A 19994-nucleotide genomic window follows, 5' to 3' on the forward strand; every position below is an offset into this window, starting at 1 on the left:
TTTCCTCCAGTGTCGCTCAGCAGTACGTGAGCATTTTTGCAGATATCTGGTGCATTTGGTGTGCCAGGGTTGAGGTGTTAATTTGCGAGGGTGAACAGTGGTTGGTGGAGCAACAGAGTCAAGAGCAGAAGTAAGGGAAGCATTGTATGAGGAAGTGGCTTGTTCAGGGCATGAGAGAGAGAGAGAATAGGAGAGAGAAGTGAGTCAAACAGGGAGGAAAGGAATGTGGTGTCAATAGCTTCAATGTTACGCTTAGTGATGGTAGCCTTAGGAGGTTGAGATGGGGAAGTCGAGAGAGATAGGTTGAAGGAGAGCAGGTGGTGGTCAGAGAGGGGAAATGGGGAGTTGGAAAAATCAGAAATATCACAGCGGTGAGTGAAGACCAGATCCAGTGAGCTCCCATTCACATGGGAGGGTGAGGAGGTCCACTGGGAGAGACCAAGTGAAGAGGTGAGGTTAAGGAGTTTAGAGGCAGGGGATTGTGTGGGGATGTCAATAGGGATGTTGAAATCGCCTAGGATAATGGTGGGAATGTCAGAAGAGAGGAAGTGAGGAAGCCAGGAAGCAAAGTTGTCGATGAATTTGGAAGCAGTGCCAGGGGGGCGGTAAATGACAGCTACTCTAAGATGGACTGGTTGGAAGAGACATATGGAGTGGACCTCAAATGTAGATAATATAAGGGATGGTTCTGGTGGTATGAGTTGGTAGGAGTAACTAGAAGGTATAAGGACTCCAACACCACCCCCATGGCGACCCCCAGGTCGGGGGGTGTGTGTGTGAATGTAAGGCCCCCAGCAGAGAGAGCAGCAGCAGAAGTAGTGTCAGAGGGCGTAATCCAAGTTTCAGTAATGGCTAGTAGGAGTAGGGAGTTGGAAATGAAAAGGTCATGAGTGGGGACCAGTTTGTTACAAACGGATCTGGCATTCCAGAGGGCACAGGATAGGGGGTATGAGTTTGTGGGAGAGATGTGAATTAGATTTTCAGGGTTGCTGTAGCGATGAGGTGGGATTAACTTTGAGGGCAGGGATGAGAGAGTAGTGATGGTACGGGTGCCTGAGATAGGAGGGGAAACTGCAGGAGGTGGGCAGGGAGGGAGGTCAGTGTGATGTGGATGGGGGTGTGGGGAGGTGACAGGGAAGGGAGAGAGGGAGCAGGGCTGAGTTGTGGGGTAGCAGGACCATGGGGCAGAGGTGAATGAAAGTGGGGTAACAGGAAAGGTGGGGGAAGGAAACAGAGGGATGGAGGGGAGACAGAGGAGGAGGTGGAGGAGACTAGGGGGGAAGGATAAAGATACATTATTAGGTAGACACTGAGTGATGTGGGGAGTATAAGAAAGCATTGACATAGTGTTAAGTAGGTAAATAGGTTGAGGGAAAGTGGAAGTAGGAGAGGAGACTGTAAGGGAATCCGAGCAGAAGAATTGTAGAAATGCAGGTGAGAAAAGCAGTGTAGGCTCAAGGGGTGTAGATTTAGTATGAAATGAGTCAAAAGCGTAGATAAAGTGGGTGCAGAAATGTATTTGGAGTGTAAGAAATGAAAGGATTGTGTGAGGTTTAAGAAGCAATGGTAATTATGTTAGATGTTTTAAGTGTTTGCAGGTAAAATTGCATTGGTGCAGCTGTGCTTAAAAAACAAAATTACAATAATACAGATACAGGCATTTGTAGGTGAAATGGATGGTTTATGAAATGTCCAAGTAAGGTAGTTCTGTGCTATGTAATCAGATGCAACAATCAGGAGGTGAGTGATCTGAGGAGTAAGTGACTCACATTTGTTATTAGTTCTTCAGTTTTCTTTGTTTTGTTAGATTGGTGTGCTTCTGTTTTCCTTCTTTTTCACTTCGATTGAACGCTAATTGAACACTGCTGTTATGTGTCAATTTTATCACGCTTTTATAAAAATGCACGCTTAGATCAATAAATGCACAGCCAAATGGCTTTGCACAGCCTACACCATTGGACTTTAGTAGAAGACTATTACAAGTGAAACCAATAATTGAAATCTGTAACCACACCCCACCCCCTCAAATGCCAGGCAATAAATTACCTTAAAAACAACAACCAGGCATTCCACAAAGATTAAACTGGGTCTATATCATTCAAAACTTTAAAAAAGTACTTCAAAATCACATACTATGCAATAATGTTTCAATTTGCATTACCCAGCAGAATTAGCTTTGCATATATAGATATAGTGCAGCAGAATAGATTGGTGGTTGTAGTCAATTGTAATTACCCAGCAGAATTAGCTTTGCATATATAGATATAGTGCAGCAGAATAGATTGGTGGTTGTAGTCAATTGTAATTACCTGTAGGTGACAAGAAGAGAAGAAACGTCAATTCACAATCGATATCAGCTGAAGATAAATTAACGCTGATTGAACGCTGCGTTATGTGTCAATTTTATCACGCTTTGATAAAAATGCATGCTTAGATCAATAAATGCACAGCCAAACAGCTTTGCACATCCTACACCATTGGACTTAAGTAGAAGTCTGGTGGTCAGCAAAATTTTGCACTGTCCTCCTACTATATATAGTGCGCACAACTACTAAAATACACCACAGGTATGGATGGATAGTATACTTGACGACACAGAGGTAGGTAGAGCAGTGGCCTACTGTACCGTATTGCTATATATTATATACTGGTGGTCAGCAAAATTCTGCCCTGTCCTCCTACTATATATACTGCGCACAACTACTAAAATACACCACAGGTATGGATGGATAGTATACTTGACGACACAGAGGTAGGTAGAGCAGTGGCCTACTGTACCGTACTGCTAATTATTATATACTGGTGGTCAGCAAAATTCTGCCCTGTCCTCATACTATATAATACAATGCAGCACAGATATGGAGCATTTTTCAGGCAGAGAACGTAGATATTTTCAGCACACTGAGCACAGATATTTGCAAGCACACTGAGCACAGATATTTGCAAGCACACTGAGCACAGATATTTGCAGCACACTGAACACAGAAACTGAGAAAACGCTGCACGTCCTCTCCCTATCATCTCCAATGCACAAGTGAAAATGGCGGCGACGCGTGGCTCCTTATATAGAATAGAATAGCTGCTGACGAGCACGATTGAGGGAGGAAAGGGACATTTGAATCCAGCCCATAGATGCAATGTGAATATGTAATTTGTACCTTCCTATCTTAAAATGTATATACAGTGTATATGTCACAACTGAGGGCCTGAGCTGACTGGAGGCAGCCTCAGTTGTAGGGGCTGAGGTGTAGTGGAACCTGGGAGGTTGTATCAGACCCCTGGACATGTAAGTTAAATGTAGAAGAATTGCCCGAAGGCGTGCCCACGACAACCAGGATAAAAGTCAATGATGTTTATTTTGACAAACTCCATGCATCACAGCAGTAATAAAAGAGAAACATAAAATCAGCAGAGAAATAATACAGTTCCTGGGTACTACAGGAGGGCAAGGACCACAGGGCTCTGGTAGTATGAGACAGTTCTTATTATCTTCTAGTTGGAAAGTCCTTACTAGGCCCGACTGTAGCAATGGAGATAGCCCAGGATCATACTAGCTGGTGTTCCAGGAAAAGCTGGGCTGCTGTGGATAAAATGGCTGCTGTGGGTACTGGCTGAAACCAGACTGATGTAAGCACGGAGTGGATTGCTGGATGGAACCAGCCAAATAATAAATGAAGCTTGAGAGCGATGAAATATGATTGATATATGGAGTTTGAGAGCGGCGAAATAATAGTGCCGGTGGTGAGTGGTAATCTGCGGAAATGATACCGGCACTTTAAGAAGAGCTGATCTCTGCTGGAAGCTAGGCTGGACGCAGGTAAATCTGTAACTGGAAACAGATGAGTCCCAGAGGACTGGAGAGTCAGGCTGCACCGCAGGTGGTAGACTAGAGCGGGTCTCTTTAGTGGAGGTTTGGAGATGGTAACTGGAACCTGGAAAACAACCACGGGAGAGAGACAAACTGGAACTAGGTTTGACAACCAAATCACTGACGCCTTCCTTGCTCAGGCACAGAATACTTATACCTGCAGCAAGGAAGGGATTGGCTAGGCAATTATGCAGATTACAATGGAAACATCGGATTGGTGGAAATGAACAGGTGACAGAATCCAACATGGCTGCGCCCATGCAGACACTTGGAGGGAAGATTGGTTTGATAATCCATGTGGGAACTTTAACAGCAATGGCGGCGCCGGCCACAGTAAACAGGAGACGCCAGACTGATGAGTGCACATTTGAACCACGCGGGCAACAGCGGAGGCCGCGGCTGACATAAGCGCCACTCTGACATCCTGCATGCAGAAACTCAGGGACGGCGGCGGAGGCCGCGGGAGATGCCATTCAAGATGTAACATGGCGCCGCTGTGACAGCGTCTCAGAGTGACAGGAGAGGAGGCAGGAATGGGGACATCAGAATAACAGATGGGATCCGGTCCTGGAGCGCTGAGCCAGCCTTAGGAGGCATCTGAAAGGTAAGTTATGGCGTCCAGATACCCGGATCGTGACAGTATACACTAGAGGTCTTTCCGAACCCCCTAATCCTAACATTGTAATTTGCTTTAGGGCGCACCTCCAATTAGTCTAGTGTTTCTTGCTGCCTTTCCAATGAAGCAAGTTTAATTTAGTAATAGGTGAAAAACCATCCCTACAAAGGTGTTAATCAGAGACTTGGCTTTGTGGACACTTTTCAGAGAACAACTTTGTTAGCATAAAAGTAAAGCCAGAAAATGAAGAGCTGTTTAATCACTAGAGATGAGCGCCGGAAATTTTTCGGGTTTTGTGTTTTGGTTTTGGGTTCGGTTCCGCGGCCGTGTTTTGGGTTCGACCGCGTTTTGGCAAAACCTCACCGAATTTTTTTTGTCGGATTCGGGTGTGTTTTGGATTCGGGTGTTTTTTTCAAAAAACCCTACAAAACAGCTTAAATCATAGAATTTGGGGGTCATTTTGATCCCAAAGTATTATTAACCTCAAAAACCATAATTTCCACTCATTTTCAGTCTATTCTGAATACCTCACACCTCACAATATTATTTTTAGTCCTAAAATTTGCACCGAGGTCGCTGTGTGAGTAAGATAAGCGACCCTAGTGGCCGACACAAACACCGGGCCCATCTAGGAGTGGCACTGCAGTGTCACGCAGGATGTCCCTTCCAAAAAACCCTCCCCAAACAGCACATGACGCAAAGAAAAAAAGAGGCGCAATGAGGTAGCTGTGTGAGTAAGATAAGCGACCCTAGTGGCCGACACAAACACCGGGCCCATCTAGGAGTGTCACTGCAGTGTCACGCAGGATGTCCCTTCCAAAAAACCCTCCCCAAACAGCACATGACGCAAAGAAAAAAAGAGGCGCAATGAGGTAGCTGTGTGAGTAAGATAAGCGACCCTAGTGGCCGACACAAACACCGGGCCCATCTAGGAGTGGCACTGCAGTGTCACGCAGGATGTCCCTTCCAAAAAACCCTCCCCAAACAGCACATGACGCAAAGAAAAAAAGAGGCGCAATGAGGTAGCTGACTGTGTGAGTAAGATAAGCGACCCTAGTGGCCGACACAAACACCGGGCCCATCTAGGAGTGGCACTGCAGTGTCACGCAGGATGTTCCTTCCAAAAAACCCTCCCCAAACAGCACATGACGCAAAGAAAAAAAGAGGCGCAATGAGGTAGCTGACTGTGTGAGTAAGATAAGCGACCCTAGTGGCCGACACAAACACCGGGCCCATCTAGGAGTGGCACTGCAGTGTCACGCAGGATGTCCCTTCCAAAAAACCCTCCCCAAACAGCACATGACGCAAAGAAAAAAAGAGGCGCAATGAGGTAGCTGACTGTGTGAGTAAGATAAGCGACCCTAGTGGCCGACACAAACACCGGGCCAATCTAGGAGTGGCACTGCAGTGTCACGCAGGATGTCCCTTCCAAAAAACCCTCCCCAAACAGCACATGACGCAAAGAAAAAAAGAGGCGCAATGAGGTAGCTGACTGTGTGAGTAAGATAAGCGACCCTAGTGGCCGACACAAACACCGGGCCCATCTAGGAGTGGCACTGCAGTGTCACGCAGGATGTCCCTTCCAAAAAACCCTCCCCAAACAGCACATGACGCAAAGAAAAAAAGAGGCGCAATGAGGTAGCTGACTGTGTGAGTAAGATAAGCGACCCTAGTGGCCGACACAAACACCGGGCCCATCTAGGAGTGGCACTGCAGTGTCACGCAGGATGTCCCTTCCAAAAAACCCTCCCCAAACAGCACATGACGCAAAGAAAAATAAAAGAAAAAAGAGGTGCAAGATGGAATTGTCCTTGGGCCCTCCCACCCACCCTTATGTTGTATAAACAAAACAGGACATGCACACTTTAACCAACCCATCATTTCAGTGACAGGGTCTGCCACACGACTGTGACTGATATGACGGGTTGGTTTGGACCCCCCCCAAAAAAGAAGCAATTAATCTCTCCTTGCACAAACTGGCTCTACAGAGGCAAGATGTCCACCTCATCATCATCCTCCGATATATCACCGTGTACATCCCCCTCCTCACAGATTATCAATTCGTCCCCACTGGAATCCACCATCTCAGCTCCCTGTGTACTTTGTGGAGGCAATTGCTGCTGGTCAATGTCTCCCCGGAGGAATTGATTATAATTCATTTTAATGAACATCATCTTCTCCACATTTTCTGGATGTAACCTCGTACGCCGATTGCTGACAAGGTGAGCGGCGGCACTAAACACTCTTTCGGAGTACACACTTGTGGGAGGGCAACTTAGGTAGAATAAAGCCAGTTTGTGCAAGGGCCTCCAAATTGCCTCTTTTTCCTGCCAGTATAAGTACGGACTGTGTGACGTGCCTACTTGGATGCGGTCACTCATATAATCCTCCACCATTCTTTCAATGTTGAGAGAATCATATGCAGTGACAGTAGACAACATGTCCGTAATCGTTGTCAGGTCCTTCAGTCCGGACCAGATGTCAGCATCAGCAGTCGCTCCAGACTGCCCTGCATCACCGCCAGCGGGTGGGCTCGGAATTCTGAGCCTTTTCCTCGCACCCCCAGTTGCGGGAGAATGTGAAGGAGGAGATGTTGACAGGTCGCGTTCCGCTTGACTTGACAATTTTCTCACCAGCAGGTCTTTCAACCCCAGCAGACTTGTGTCTGCCGGAAAGAGAGATCCAAGGTAGGTTTTAAATCTAGGATCGAGCACGGTGGCCAAAATGTAGTGCTCTGATTTCAACAGATTGACCACCCGTGAATCCTTGTTAAGCGAATTAAGGGCTCCATCCACAAGTCCCACATGCCTAGCGGAATCGCTCCGTGTTAGCTCCTCCTTCAATGTCTCCAGCTTCTTCTGCAAAAGCCTGATGAGGGGAATGACCTGACTCAGGCTGGCAGTGTCTGAACTGACTTCACGTGTGGCAAGTTCAAAGGGCATCAGAACCTTGCACAACGTTGAAATCATTCTCCACTGCACTTGAGACAGGTGCATTCCACCTCCTATATCGTGCTCAATTGTATAGGCTTGAATGGCCTTTTGCTGCTCCTCCAACCTCTGAAGCATATAGAGGGTTGAATTCCACCTCGTTACCACTTCTTGCTTCAGATGATGGCAGGGCAGGTTCAGTAGTTTTTGGTGGTGCTCCAGTCTTCTGTACGTGGTGCCTGTACGCCGAAAGTGTCCCGCAATTCTTCTGGCCACCGACAGCATCTCTTGCACGCCCCTGTCGTTTTTTAAAAAATTCTGCACCACCAAATTCAAGGTATGTGCAAAACATGGGACGTGCTGGAATTTGCCCATATTTAATGCACACACAATATTGCTGGCGTTGTCCGATGCCACAAATCCACAGGAGAGTCCAATTGGGGTAAGCCATTCCGCGATGATCTTCCTCAGTTGCCGTAAGAGGTTTTCAGCTGTGTGCGTATTCTGGAAAGCGGTGATACAAAGCGTAGCCTGCCTAGGAAAGAGTTGGCGTTTGCGAGATGCTGCTACTGGTGCCGCCGCTGCTGTTCTTGCGGCGGGAGTCCATACATCTACCCAGTGGGCTGTCACAGTCATATAGTCCTGACCCTGCCCTGCTCCACTTGTCCACATGTCCGTGGTTAAGTGGACATTGGGTACAACTGCATTTTTTAGGACACTGGTGAGTCTTTTTCTGACGTCCGTGTACATTCTCGGTATCGCCTGCCTAGAGAAGTGGAACCTAGATGGTATTTGGTAACGGGGGCACACTGCCTCAATAAATTGTCTAGTTCCCTGTGAACTAACGGCGGATACCGGACGCACGTCTAACACCAACATAGTTGTCAAGGCCTCAGTTATCCGCTTTGCAGCAGGATGACTGCTGTGATATTTCATCTTCCTCGCAAAGAACTGTTGGACAGTCAATTGCTTACTGGAAGTAGTACAAGTGGGCTTACGACTTCCCCTCTGGGATGACCATCGACTCCCAGCAGCAACAACAGCAGCGCCAGCAGCAGTAGGCGTTACACGCAAGGATGCATCGGAGGAATCCCAGGCAGGAGAGGACTCGTCAGAATTGCCAGTGACATGGCCTGCAGGACTATTGGCATTCCTGGGGAAGGAGGAAATTGACACTGAGGGAGTTGGTGGGGTGGTTTGCGTGAGCTTGGTTACAAGAGGACGGGATTTACTGGTCAGTGGACTGCTTCCGCTGTCGGCCAAAGTTTTTGAACTTGTCACTGACTTATTATGAATGCGCTGCAGGTGACGTATAAGGGAGGATGTTCCGAGGTGGTTAACGTCCTTACCCCTACTTATTACAGCTTGACAAAGGGAACACACGGCTTGACAAATGTTGTCCGCATTTCTGGTGAAATACTTCCACACCGAAGAGCTGATTTTTTGGGTATTTTCACCAGGCATGTCAACGGCCATATTCCTCCCACGGACAACAGGTGTCTCCCCGGGTGCCTGACTTAAACAAACCACCTCACCATCAGAATCCTCCTTGTCAATTTCCTCCCCAGCGCCAGCAACACCCATATCCTCCTCATCCTGGTGTACTTCAACACTGACATCTTCAATCTGACTATCAGGAACTGGACTGCGGATGCTCCTTCCAGCACTTGCAGGGGGCGTGCAAATGGTGGAAGGCGCATGATCTTCACGTCCAGTGTTGGGAAGGTCAGGCATCGCAACCGACACAATTGGACTCTCCTTGTGGATTTGGGATTTCGAAGAACGCACAGTTCTTTGCGGTGCTTTTGCCAGCTTGAGTCTTTTCAGTTTTCTAGCGAGAGGCTGAGTGCTTCCATCCTCATGTGAAGCTGAACCACTAGCCATGAACATAGGCCAGGGCCTCAGCCGTTCCTTGCCACTCCGTGTGGTAAATGGCATATTGGCAAGTTTACGCTTCTCCTCCGACAATTTTATTTTAGGTTTTGGAGTCCTTTTTTTACTGATATTTGGTGTTTTGGATTTGACATGCTCTGTACTATGACATTGGGCATCGGCCTTGGCAGACGACGTTGCTGGCATTTCATCGTCTCGGCCATGACTAGTGGCAGCAGCTTCAGCACGAGGTGGAAGTGGATCTTGATCTTTCCCTAATTTTGGAACCTCAACATTTTTGTTCTCCATATTTTAATAGGCACAACTAAAAGGCACCTCAGGTAAACAATGGAGATGGATGGATACTAGTATACAATTATGGATGGACTGCCGAGTGCCGACACAGAGGTAGCTACAGCCGTGGACTACCGTACTGTACTGTGTCTGCTGCTAATATAGACTGGTTGATAATGAGATGTAGTATGTATAAAGAAGAAAGAAAAAAAAACCACGGGTAGGTGGTATACAATTATGGATGGACTGCCGAGTGCCGACACAGAGGTAGCTACAGCCGTGGACTACCGTACTGTACTGTGTCTGCTGCTAATATAGACTGGTTGATAATGAGATGTAGTATGTATAAAGAAGAAAGAAAAAAAAACCACGGGTAGGTGGTATACAATTATGGATGGACTGCCGAGTGCCGACACAGAGGTAGCTACAGCCGTGGACTACCGTACTGTACTGTGTCTGCTGCTAATATAGACTGGTTGATAATGAGATGTAGTATGTATAAAGAAGAAAGAAAAAAAAACCACGGGTAGGTGGTATACAATTATGGACGGACTGCCGAGTTCCGACACAGAGGTAGCTACAGCCGTGGACTACCGTACTGTACTGTGTCTGCTGCTAATATAGACTGGATGATAATGAGATGTAGTATGTATAATGAAGAAAGAAAAAAAAACCACGGGTAGGTGGTATACAATTATGGACGGACTGCCGAGTGCCGACACAGAGGTAGCTACAGCCGTGGACTACCGTACTGTACTGTGTCTGCTGCTAATATAGACTGGTTGATAATGAGATGTAGTATGTATAAAGAAGAAAGAAAAAAAAACCACGGGTAGGTGGTATACAATTATGGATGGACTGCCGAGTGCCGACACAGAGGTAGCTACAGCCGTGGAATACCGTACTGTACTGTGTCTGCTGCTAATATAGACTGGATGATAATGAGATGTAGTATGTATAAAGAAGAAAAAAAAAACCACGGGTAGGTGGTATACAATTATGGATGGACTGCCGAGTGCCGACACAGAGGTAGCTACAGCCGTGGACTACCGTACTGTACTGTGTCTGCTGCTAATATAGACTGGATGATAATGAGATGTAGTATGTATAAAGAAGAAAGAAAAAAAACCATGGGTAGGTGGTATACAATTATGGATGGACTGCCGAGTGCCGACACAGAGGTAGCTACAGCCGTGGACTACCGTACTGTACTGTGTCTGCTGCTAATATAGACTGGTTGATAATGAGATGTAGTATGTATAAAGAAGAAAGAAAAAAAAACCACGGGTAGGTGGTATACAATTATGGATGGACTGCCGAGTGCCGACACAGAGGTAGCTACAGCCGTGGACTACCGTACTGTACTGTGTCTGCTGCTAATATAGACTGGTTGATAATGAGATGTAGTATGTATAAAGAAGAAAGAAAAAAAAACCACGGGTAGGTGGTATACAATTATGGACGGACTGCCGAGTGCCGACACAGAGGTAGCTACAGCCGTGGACTACCGTACTGTACTGTGTCTGCTGCTAATATAGACTGGATGATAATGAGATGTAGTATGTATAAAGAAGAAAGAAAAAAAAACCACGGGTAGGTGGTATACAATTATGGACGGACTGCCGAGTGCCGACACAGAGGTAGCTACAGCCGTGGACTACCGTACTGTACTGTGTCTGCTGCTAATATAGACTGGTTGATAATGAGATGTAGTATGTATAAAGAAGAAAGAAAAAAAAACCACGGGTAGGTGGTATACAATTATGGATGGACTGCCGAGTGCCGACACAGAGGTAGCTACAGCCGTGGACTACCGTACTGTACTGTGTCTGCTGCTAATATAGACTGGATGATAATGAGATGTAGTATGTATAAAGAAGAAAAAAAAACCACGGGTAGGTGGTATACAATTATGGATGGACTGCCGAGTGCCGACACAGAGGTAGCTACAGCCGTGAACTACCGTACTGTGTCTGCTGCGACTGGATGATAAATAATGATATAAAAAATATATATATATCACTACTGCAGCCGGACAGGTATATATTATATAATGACGGACCTGCTGGACACTGTCTGTCAGCAGAATGAGTTTTTTATAGAATAAAAAAACACCACACAAGTCACACGACGAGTGTTTAACTTTTTCAGGCAATCACAATATAGTATACTATACTGGTGGTCAGTGTGGTCAGGTCACTGGTCAGTCACACTGGCAGTGGCACTCCTGCCTGCAGCAAAAGTGTGCACTGTTTAATTTTAATAATATGTATGTACTCCTGGCTCCTGCTATAACCTATAACTGCTCCCCAGTCTCCCCCACAATTAAGCTGTGTGAGCACAGTCAGATATTATACATAGATGATGCAGCACACTGGGCTGAGCACAGATATGGTATGTGACTGAGTCACTGTGTATCGTTTTTTTTCAGGCAGAGAACGGATTATATTAAATAAAACTGCACTGGTGGTCACTGGTCAGTGGTCAGTCACTAGTAAACTCTGCACTCTCTAGTACTCCTAAGCTCCAGTAAATCAAGTGTCTCTGTCTCAATCTCACTCTCTCTCTTCTAATCTAAATGGAGAGGACGCCAGCCACGTCCTCTCCCTATCAATCTAAATGCACGTGTGAAAATGGCGGCGACGCGCGGCTCCTTATATAGAATCCGAGTCTCGCGATAGAATCCGAGCCTCGCAAGAATCCGACAGCGTCATGATGACGTTCGGGCGCGCTCGGGTTAACCGAGCAAGGCGGGAAGATCCGAGTCGCTCGGATCCGTGTAAAAAAAGCTGAAGTTCGGGCGGGTTCGGATTCCGAGGAACCGAACCCGCTCATCTCTATTATTCACTCAATTGGATTTTTTTGCCAGCATATTTCTTTTTCTCTGCAACCCACTGCTAAATTGTGCTTCCTAGCTGTTTTTATAAAATCACTGAATCAAATCTAACTCTGATTACATCAGAGAAGGCCAGGTACCCTACACCATAACAGGGGGTTTGAAATTTTGACTTGTCTACTTAAAGATCACCAAAATCTGATCAAAAGGTCAATTACGTCCCTGGGTGGGATTGAACCACCAACCTTTTGGTTAATAGCCGAACACACTAACCGATTGCGCCACAGAGACACTTTGCAAAAAGTACATACTGACAAAGGCTAATAAGCATTTATCTAGAACGTTTCCTAGAAAAACTTTAAAAAGTCAATAATCTGGAGAGTTTTTGTAAGATGTTTCTTCCACCAACCAACGAAGAAACACATTGGTACTTTTCCATGATGAGTGAGTGCTTCAGGTTCTCTTGCACTTACATGTGCAGCAGAGTACTGCAATGGAAGCATGCTGGGCCCATAACCCAGAGGTAGGCAGATTGAAACTATCCTTTGCTATATGCATTTTTTTTTTGTTAATTAAAGTAATCCAAAACTGGGATTGATATTTTGGTTCTTTTATTTTTACTTAAAGTACAATAACTTTTACCATTTTAATTTGTTTTAATAGTATATTGACAGTATTGTTTTCTTTCAAAAATCCACTTAATTATCTTTACCCTATTATTAAAATGGTAATTGACAAAAACAAACTACATTGTCACCAGAAGAGCAATACAAAATGTACAAGTGATATATTAAAATCATCTTTTCAGCTTGAATTTCAATGATGCATTGGGGCAACGATTTTGTTAGCAACATCTTCACCCTTAAATAAAGATTTTCTTAATTCCTTACCTGTGTGCTAATTAGATATCACCTTGTTTTCACATTAAACAGACTTCCACATGAGAAAGCAGCAAGGATGCAGTGGCGTTAATGTTTCCTGGTGTCAACCCGTATTATTTCAGTAGACATTGAAATGAGGATGCATCTTGCTGCCTTTCCAATGAAGCAAGTTTAATTTAGTAATAGGTGAAAAACCATCCTTACAAAGGTGTTAATCAGAGACTTGGCTTTGTGGACACTTTTCAGGAGAACAAATTTGTTAGCATAAAAATAAAGCCAGAAAATGAAGAGCTGTTTAATCACTCAATTGGATTTTTTTGCCAGCATATTTCTTTTTCTCTGCAACCCACTGCTAAATTGTGCTTCCTAGCTGTTTTTATAAAATCACTGAATCAAATCTAACTCTGATTACATCAGAGAAGGCCAGGTACCCTACACCATAAGAGGGGGTTTGAAATTTTGACTTGTCTACTTAAAGATCACCAAAATCTGATAACAAGGTCAATTACGTTCCTGGGTGGGATTGAACTTGGTCGGCTCTCGTATAATTCAGATCTCTTTGTCTCAGGTCTCTCTCCAGCCTAGTTTGCTGTCTGTTTCCACTTCTCTTTTCTTGAGCCGCTCCCTTCTATGCCCTTGCGCACTATCCTGACTTCTCTCGTCTGCTTACTTTGTGCATTCCAACGCACAATGCAAAAGGCCGCCATGCCCTGCATACCCCTTTTCTCTTTTCATGTGCAGATGAGGGTTCCAGCCAACTTTGGCCCACTGCTTGGATGACATCACCATATGCAAATCCATCTGCTGCAGGCCTTCCCCCAGGAATGCTTGTACTAGTTGTTGCATTTGGTTTGTTGTTTGGGGGTGCTTCAGTATTAGGCAGCCTTCTGCCCTCCCATGTTCATCTGAAAATATGTGTTCTCCCTGCAGTTGTTGTCCCCAGATGAGAGTTCCCTTGTGCTGCCTCAGTTGAATCTCCTTTACTTGACAGAGATGTGCCTGAGCAGCGGCCCTCCCCAGCCCTATCCCAAATCATACTTATTTTGCATAGGAGATACCATGGTCATGAAGATTGTTCTCCCAGGGTGAGGTTCATTCATTGCATTCTGGGTATGCTGACCCCTGTGATTTCCCCAAATGTGGGAAACTCGACTGCATTATTTGTGGTAGTGGGGGACTGTGTTTGTGCTTTTCTCTGGTCAGCTCTGGTAAAAGTCAGATTTCTTTGCCTCAGATCTTCCTCTAGCCTTGTTCTTCTTTTGAGAGTTCTCTTGTGCTGTCTCAGTTGGATCTCCTTCACTTGACAGGGGGGTGCCCGAGCAGCGACCCTCCCCAGCTCTAGCCCAACTCCTACTTACCTGCCAAGTGAGATACTATGATCATGAAGGTGCTTCTCCCAGGGCAAGGCTTACCCATTGCACTCTGGGTGTGTTGCTCCTGCGATTTCCCCAAATGTGGGACACTTGACTGCATAATTTGTGTTTCCCCTGGTCGGCTCTGAGATAATTCAGATCTCTTTGTCTCAGGTCTCTCTCCAGCCTAGTTTGCTCTCTGTTTCCACTTCTCTTTTCTTGAGCCGCTCCCTTCTATGCCCTTGCGCACTATCCTGACTTTTCCCGTCTGCTTACTTTGTGCATTCCAACGCACAATGCGAACTACAGGTAGTGCTGCAGGGCCCACACCCTTTTACTTGCCTTACAGAGGAGCTCTGGAGCTGTTACAGTGCCCAAGCTGCTGCAAGAAATCAGCTTGAATGCTTAAGGGGCTGGGGCATAGCACTCATGAGCCCCACACCGAAGGAGGGTGGAGGTGTTTAATGCGAACTAGGGGTCATCCAAGCGCCGCAAAAGGCCGCCATGCCCTGCACACCCCTTTTCTCTTTTCATATGCAGACGAGGGTTGAAGCCAACTTTGACCCACTGCTTGGATGACATCACCATATGCAAATCCATCTGCTGCAGGCCTTCCCCCAGGAATGCTTGTACTAGTTGTTGCATTTGGTTTGTTGTTTGGGGGTGCTTCAGTATTAGGCAGCCTTCTGCCCTCCCATGTTCATCTGAAAATATGTGTTCTCCCTGCAGTTGTTGTCCCCAGATGAGAGTTCCCTTGTGCTGCCTCAGTTGAATCTCCTTTACTTGACAGAGATGTTCCTGAGCAGCGGCCCTCCCCAGCCCTATCCCAAATCATACTTATTTTGCATAGGAGATACCATGGTCATGAAGATTGTTCTCCCAGGGTGAGGTTCATTCATTGCATTCTGGGTATGCTGACCCCTGTGATTTCCCCAAATGTGGGAAACTCGACTGCATTATTTGTGGTAGTGGGGGACTGTGTTTGTGCTTTCCTCTGGTCAGCTCTGGTAAAAGTCAGATTTCTTTGTCTCAGAACTTCCTCTAGCCTTGTTCTTCTTTCGAGAGTTCCCTTGCGCTGCCTCAGTTGGATCTCCTTCACTTGACATGGGGGTGCCCGAGCAGCGACCCTCCCCAGCTCTAGCCCAACTCCTACTTACATGCCAGGTGAGATACTATGATCATGAAGGTGCTTCTCCCAGGGCAAGGCTCACCCATTGCACTCTGGGTGTGCTGCTCCTGCGATTTCCCCAAATGTGGGAAACATGACTGCATAATTTTTGTTTCCCTTGGTCGACTCTTGTATAATTCAGATCTCTTTGTCTCAGGTCTCTCTCCAGCCTAGTTTGCTGTCTGTTTCCACTTCTCTTTTCTTGAGCCGCTCCCTTCTATGCCCTTGCGCATTATCCTGACTTTTCCCGTCTGCTTACTTTGTGCCTTCCAATGCACAATGCAAACTACAGGTAGTGCTGCAGGGCCCACACCCTTTTACTTGCCTTACAAAGCAGCTCTGGAGCTGTTACAGTGCCCAGCTGCTGCAAGAAATCAGCTTGAATGCTTAAGGGGCTGGGGCATAGCCAACATGAGCCCCACACCGAAGGAGGGTGGGGGTGTTAAATGCGAACTAAGGGTCATCCAAGCGCCGCAAAAGGCCGCCATGCCCTGCATACCCCTTTTCTCTTTTCATATGCAGATGAGGGTTCCAGCCAACTTTGGCCCACTGCTTGGATGACATCACTGTATGCAAATGCGTCTTCTGCAGACCTTCCCCCAGGAATGCTTGCACTAGTTGTTGCATTTGGTTTGTTGTTTGGGGGTGCTTCAGTATTACGCAGCCTTCTGCCCTCCCATGTTCATCTGAAAATATGTGTTCTCCCTGCAGTTGTTGTCCCCAGATGAGAGTTCCCTTGTGCTGCCTCAGTTGAATCTCCTTTACTTGACAGAGATGTGCCTGAGCAGCGGCCCTCCCCAGCCCTATCCCAAATCATACTTATTTTGCATAATAGATACCATGGTCATGAAGATTGTTCTCCCAGGGTGAGGTTCATTCATTGCATTCTGGGTATGCTGACCCCTGTGATTTCCCCAAATGTGGGAAACTCGACTGCATTATTTGTGGTAGTGGGGGACTGTGTTTGTGCTTTTCTCTGGTCAGCTCTGGTAAAAGTCAGATTTCTTTGCCTCAGATCTTCCTCTAGCCTTGTTCTTCTTTTGAGAGTTCTCTTGTGCTGTCTCAGTTGGATCTCCTTCACTTGACAGGGGGGTGCCCGAGCAGCGACCCTCCCCAGCTCTAGCCCAACTCCTACTTACCTGCCAAGTGAGATACTATGATCATGAAGGTGCTTCTCCCAGGGCAAGGCTTACCCATTGCACTCTGGGTGTGTTGCTCCTGCGATTTCCCCAAATGTGGGACACTTGACTGCATAATTTGTGTTTCCCCTGGTCGGCTCTCGTATAATTCAGATCTCTTTGTCTCAGGTCTCTCTCCAGCCTAGTTTGCTGTCTGTTTCCACTTCTCTTTTCTTGAGCCGCTCCCTTCTATGCCCTTGCGCACTATCCTGACTTCTCCCGTCTGCTTACTTTGTGCATTCCAACGCACAATGCGAACTACAGGTAGTGCTGCAGGGCCCACACCCTTTTACTTGCCTTACAGAGCAGCTCTGGAGCTGTTACAGTGCCCAGCTGCTGCAAGAAATCAGCTTGAATGCTTAAGGGGCTGGGGCATAGCCAACATGAGCCCCACACCGAAGGAGGGTGGAGGTGTTTAATGCGAACTAGGGGTCATCCAAGCGCCGCAAAAGGCCGCCATGCCCTGCACGCCCCTTTTCTCTTTTCATATGCAGACGAGGGTTGAAGCCAACTTTGACCCACTGCTTGGATGACAGAACCATATGCAAATCCATCTGCTGCAGGCCTTCCCCCAGGAATGCTTGCACTAGTTGTTGCATTTGGTTTGTTGTTTGGGGGTGCTTCAGTATTAGGCAGCCTTCTGCCCTCCCATGTTCATCTGAAAATATGTGTTCTCCCTGCAGTTGTTGTCCCCAGATGAGAGTTCCCTTGTGCTGCCTCAGTTGAATCTCCTTTACTTGACAGAGATGTGCCTGAGCAGCGGCCCTCCCCAGCCCTATCCCAAATCATACTTATTTTGCATAGGAGATACCATGGTCATGAAGATTGTTCTCCCAGGGTGAGGTTCATTCATTGCATTCTGGGTATGCTGACCCCTGTGATTTCCCCAAATGTGGGAAACTCGACTGCATTATTTGTGGTAGTGGGGGACTGTGTTTGTGCTTTCCTCTGGTCAGCTCTGGTAAAAGTCAGATTTCTTTGTCTCAGATCTTCCTCTAGCCTTGTTCTTCTTTCGAGAGTTCCCTTGCGCTGCCTCAGTTGGATCTCCTTCACTTGACAGGGGGGTGCCCGAGCAGTGACCCTCCCCAGCTCTAGCCCAACTCCTACTTACCTGCCAGGTGAGATACTATGATCATGAAGGTGCTTCTCCCAGGGCAAAGCTCACCCATTGCACTCTGGGTGTGCTGCTCCTGCGATTTCCCCAAATGTGGGAAACTTGACTGCATAATTTTTGTTTCCCTTGGTCGGCTCTCGTATAATTCAGATCTCTTTGTCTCAGGTCTCTCTCCAGCCTAGTTTGCTGTCTGTTTTCACTTCTCTTTTCTTGAGCCGCTCCCTTCTATGCCCTTGCGCACTATCCTGACGTCTCCCGTCTGCTTACTTTGTGCCTTCCAATGCACAATGCAAACTACAGGTAGTGCTGCAGGGCCCACACCCTTTTACTTGCCTTACAAAGCAGCTCTGGAGCTGTTACAGTGCCCAGCTGCTGCAAGAAATCAGCTTGAATGCTTAAGGGGCTGGGGCATAGCCAACATGAGCCCCACACCGAAGGAGGGTGGAGGTGTTTAATGCGAACTAGGGGTCATCCAAGCGCCGCAAAAGGCCGCCATGCCCTGCACGCCCCTTTTCTCTTTTCATATGCAGACGAGGGTTGAAGCCAACTTTGACCCACTGCTTGGATGACATCACCATATGCAAATCCATCTGCTGCAGGCCCTCCCCCAGGAATGCTTGCACTAGTTGTTGCATTTGGTTTGTTGTTTGGGGGTGCTTCAGTATTAGGCAGCCTTCTGCCCTCCCATGTTCATCTGAAAATATGTGTTCTCCCTGCAGTTGTTGTCCCCAGATGAGAGTTCCCTTGTGCTGCCTCAGTTGAATCTCCTTTACTTGACAGAGATATGCCTGAGCAGCGGCCCTCCCCAGCCCTATCCCAAATCATACTTATTTTGCATAATAGATACCATGGTCATGAAGATTGTTCTCCCAGGGTGAGGTTCATTCATTGCATTCTGGGTATGCTGACCCCTGTGATTTCCCCAAATGTGGGAAACTCGACTGCATTATTTGTGGTAGTGGGGGACTGTGTTTGTGCTTTTCTCTGGTCAGCTCTGGTAAAAGTCAGATTTCTTTGCCTCAGATCTTCCTCTAGCCTTGTTCTTCTTTTGAGAGTTCTCTTGTGCTGTCTCAGTTGGATCTCCTTCACTTGACAGGGGGGTGCCCGAGCAGCGACCCTCCCCAGCTCTAGCCCAACTCCTACTTACCTGCCAAGTGAGATACTATGATCATGAAGGTGCTTCTCCCAGGGCAAGGCTTACCCATTGCACTCTGGGTGTGTTGCTCCTGCGATTTCCCCAAATGTGGGACACTTGACTGCATAATTTGTGTTTCCCCTGGTCGGCTCTCGTATAATTCAGATCTCTTTGTCTCAGGTCTCTCTCCAGCCTAGTTTGCTGTCTGTTTCCACTTCTCTTTTCTTGAGCCGCTCCCTTCTATGCCCTTGCGCACTATCCTGACTTTTCCCGTCTGCTTACTTTGTGCATTCCAACGCACAATGCGAACTACAGGTAGTGCTGCAGGGCCCACACCCTTTTACTTGCCTTACAGAGGAGCTCTGGAGCTGTTACAGTGCCCAGCTGCTGCAAGAAATCAGCTTGAATGCTTAAGGGGCTGGGGCATAGCACTCATGAGCCCCACACCGAAGGAGGGTGGAGGTGTTTAATGCGAACTAGGGGTCATCCAAGCGCCGCAAAAGGCCGCCATGCCCTGCACACCCCTTTTCTCTTTTCATATGCAGACGAGGGTTGAAGCCAACTTTGACCCACTGCTTGGATGACATCACCATATGCAAATCCATCTGCTGCAGGCCTTCCCCCAGGAATGCTTGTACTAGTTGTTGCATTTGGTTTGTTGTTTGGGGGTGCTTCAGTATTAGGCAGCCTTCTGCCCTCCCATGTTCATCTGAAAATATGTGTTCTCCCTGCAGTTGTTGTCCCCAGATG

The 19994-nt window shown here is 46.9% G+C and overlaps 9 non-coding genes and 1 pseudogene across 9 annotated transcripts; all 10 read left to right on the plus strand.

The window, feature by feature from the left end:
• The first annotated feature begins 14331 nt into the window (after positions 1–14331).
• Positions 14332–14495, plus strand: LOC135043409 (U1 spliceosomal RNA). The gene has a single exon (XR_010236282.1). It is a non-coding gene; the product is annotated as a U1 spliceosomal RNA (small nuclear RNA).
• Positions 14496–14647: 152 nt separating this feature from the next.
• LOC135043431 (U1 spliceosomal RNA) lies at positions 14648–14789 on the plus strand (annotated as a pseudogene).
• A 693-nt stretch (positions 14790–15482) lies between these two features.
• LOC135043407 (U1 spliceosomal RNA) lies at positions 15483–15646 on the plus strand. The gene has a single exon (XR_010236280.1). It is a non-coding gene; the product is annotated as a U1 spliceosomal RNA (small nuclear RNA).
• Positions 15647–15798: 152 nt separating this feature from the next.
• LOC135043426 (U1 spliceosomal RNA) lies at positions 15799–15961 on the plus strand. The gene has a single exon (XR_010236297.1). It is a non-coding gene; the product is annotated as a U1 spliceosomal RNA (small nuclear RNA).
• Positions 15962–16632: 671 nt separating this feature from the next.
• On the plus strand, positions 16633–16796 carry LOC135043417 (U1 spliceosomal RNA). Its single transcript, XR_010236289.1, has one exon. It is a non-coding gene; the product is annotated as a U1 spliceosomal RNA (small nuclear RNA).
• A 152-nt stretch (positions 16797–16948) lies between these two features.
• LOC135043427 (U1 spliceosomal RNA) lies at positions 16949–17111 on the plus strand. Its single transcript, XR_010236298.1, has one exon. It is a non-coding gene; the product is annotated as a U1 spliceosomal RNA (small nuclear RNA).
• A 671-nt stretch (positions 17112–17782) lies between these two features.
• Positions 17783–17946, plus strand: LOC135043408 (U1 spliceosomal RNA). Its single transcript, XR_010236281.1, has one exon. It is a non-coding gene; the product is annotated as a U1 spliceosomal RNA (small nuclear RNA).
• Positions 17947–18098: 152 nt separating this feature from the next.
• Positions 18099–18261, plus strand: LOC135043422 (U1 spliceosomal RNA). Its single transcript, XR_010236294.1, has one exon. It is a non-coding gene; the product is annotated as a U1 spliceosomal RNA (small nuclear RNA).
• Positions 18262–18932: 671 nt separating this feature from the next.
• Positions 18933–19096, plus strand: LOC135043418 (U1 spliceosomal RNA). The gene has a single exon (XR_010236290.1). It is a non-coding gene; the product is annotated as a U1 spliceosomal RNA (small nuclear RNA).
• Positions 19097–19248: 152 nt separating this feature from the next.
• On the plus strand, positions 19249–19411 carry LOC135043428 (U1 spliceosomal RNA). Its single transcript, XR_010236299.1, has one exon. It is a non-coding gene; the product is annotated as a U1 spliceosomal RNA (small nuclear RNA).
• Positions 19412–19994: the final 583 nt, after the last annotated feature.

The sequence above is a fragment of the Pseudophryne corroboree genome, unplaced genomic scaffold, assembly GCF_028390025.1.
Source record: "Pseudophryne corroboree isolate aPseCor3 unplaced genomic scaffold, aPseCor3.hap2 scaffold_860, whole genome shotgun sequence".
NCBI classification, from domain to species: Eukaryota; Metazoa; Chordata; class Amphibia; order Anura; family Myobatrachidae; genus Pseudophryne; species Pseudophryne corroboree.